The following is a 2626-nucleotide window of genomic DNA, read 5'->3' as shown; positions in this document are numbered from 1 at the left end:
CGAGGCCCCGCCCCTCGCCCCGCCCCTCGCCCCGCCCCTCGCCCATCGCCCCGCCCCTCGCCCCGCCCACCTGGGCGTGGCCTCGGCGCGCTCCTCCGCAGCGATTCGCTCGCGAGTTTTGAGGCACCGCGGCGAATTGTTCAACGGGGTTTCCTTTGCTGTGGGGGGGGGGAGCAGTGAGAGTGGGGGGAGTTATAGGGGGGTGGGGAGAGTGAGAGGGGGGGTGAGAGGGGGGTGGGAGTGGGGGGAGTGAGAAGGTGGGAGTGGGGTGGGGGGAGTGAGAGGGGGGTGGGAGTGATAGGGGGTGGGGGGAGTGAGAGGGGGAGTGAGAGGGGTGGGGGGAGTGAGAGGGGGTGGGGGAGTGAGAGGGGGTGGGGGGAGTGAGAGGGGGAGTGAGAGGGGGTGGGGGAGTGAGAGGGGGTGGGGGGAGTGAGAGGGGGTGGGGGAGTGAGAGGGGGTGGGGGGAGTGAGAGGGGGTGGGGGGAGTGAGAGGGGGTGGGGGGTGTGAGAGGGGGGTAGGAGTGATAGGAGGGGGGGGGAGAGTGAGAGGGGGGTGTGAGAGGGGGTGGGGGAGTGAGAGGGGGGAGTGAGAGGGGGTGGGGGGAGTGAGAGGGGGGGGGAGTGGGGTCGGGGGAATGAGAGGGGCGGGGTAACTTCTAGAATGCTCCGAACGAGTCCATTGCTTTCAAGAGCTCTTTGCGTATGGGTGGCAGCAGGGATGTTGCGTGATTGTTCTGGGGGGGGGGGCTGGGGGTGGGGGCTGTTGCTATCCACGTCGAGAGAGAGAGGGGGGGTCAAGGAGAGAGCGTTCGTGTAGTTTTGCAACTTCCCTCCGTCGAAGGAGCGTTAGACTACAGGTGGCTCGCGAGTGTGGGTGACGTGGTGCGAGTTGCCTGGCGAATAGCCCCCCCACCCCTTTCCACCCCCCACCCCTCCCCCCTTCCACCCCCACCCCTCTCTTCCACCCCTCCCAACCCCCTCCCCCACCTCTCCCCCCTTCCACCCCCACCCCTCTCTTCCACCCCTCCCCCTACCCCCCCGTCTCCCACCCCTCCCCCTATCCCCCCTTCCACCCCCCCTACCCCCCGTAACGGACCCAGAGGTGCCATTCGATGATTTAGATCCCAATGCGATGTAGTAATAATAATAATCGATTCGCGTTCGTCTCGTGCCTGCCGCCTCGTTTGTATCGCCGCGTGTAAATACCTTTCACATTGTTGGGCTGATCGCCACGACTGCTCCTGCTGATACATTCCGATTGGATTTCATTCTCGTTTTGTCGAGAGGGGAGATCTCCCCTCATCTCACGACACTCCCGCTCCACGCATTCCCCTCTTACTCTGAACTCACCCTTTTCACTCTCCCACCACTCTCACTCTCCTCTTCCCATCTCTCTCATCTCTCCTCTCCCATCACTCATTTCACTCTCCCATCACTCCCATTCTCCCATCACTATCCCATCTCATTCCACTCTCCTCTCTCCTGTCCCATCACTCCCTCCTCTCTACCATCATTCTCACTCTCCCATCCCTTTCCTCTCACTCTCCCACCACTCTCCCATCACTCTCCCACCACTCTCCCATCACTCACCCACCACTCTCCCTCTCCCCTCACTCTCCCCTCCCTCTCCCACCACTCTCCCCATCCCTCTCCTCTCCCCTCTCCCCTCCCCCTCCACTCCCTCGAGCTTTCTGTTGAAGCCCCAAGCTCATCCTTCTCTGCCATACTCGTAGCGAACTCTACACGGGGGGGGGGGTGAAGATGTCTTGCGGCTCCAAACTAATCGACCCTCACATTTTCTTCTTCTTGGTTCTTTCGGTAAAGTCACGTAGAAGGGAAATAATAAAAATAAAACAATAAAATAATTCTCACGACGTTTCGGCCACAACGCGAGCAGCCGTCCTCAGGTGGAGAACAGGTCTGTCGGAAAGACAGCGTCTGAATGAAAGCTTTAAATCGAGACCCTCACAATGTTTTTCCTTTGCATATTCCTGTTTAAAATTTTAACTTTTAAAATATTACGTTTTAGAGAGAGAAATGGGGGTCACAAGAACATCTGGGCCACCCTGTGGTTTGAAAACTCAATATTCTTGCTAAAAAGAATAGTGGCCTTAAAGGATATAAAATATAGTATAAAAGAGCCTTAGACGACGTTTCGGACAATGATTCATTCGTCAGAGCATATCTATGCTCTGAATTGTTTTTATGTTTGAGTTTATTTTAAGTTACACTGATCATCCCGTGGTATTTTACAAAGGGAATTCTTGGTGTGTAAACACAGCAGCAACAGAAGATAGTAAAACATCATAGAAAATTGGATCCTTAAGGAATATTTCACGACTATCAAAATCTGTGAAGGGCAATTGCCCGAAACGTCGCCTGTTCTACTCCCCCCCCCCCCTTATTGTCAAACACCTGAATGCAAATGTTTGTTTTTGTATATAGCTGTTGTTGTTGTTGTTGCTCTGACATCGACACGAGCTATAGAGAAGATTTCGCCCAACAACGTATTCTGAAAAAATAAAATATTAAAAGATACTTTTAAAAAACACGCTTTAATGAAATGTACTGTCCGAGCTGCCCCTCTCCCTGCCCCCTTCCCCCATCGCCCCTCCCCTCCTTCCAC

This window comes from Lethenteron reissneri, chromosome 38 (assembly GCF_015708825.2).
Source record: "Lethenteron reissneri isolate LAM-NWPU_2019-01 chromosome 38, ASM1570882v1, whole genome shotgun sequence".
Taxonomy (NCBI): domain Eukaryota; kingdom Metazoa; phylum Chordata; class Hyperoartia; order Petromyzontiformes; family Petromyzontidae; genus Lethenteron; species Lethenteron reissneri.
This window is presented reverse-complemented; position numbering follows the sequence as displayed.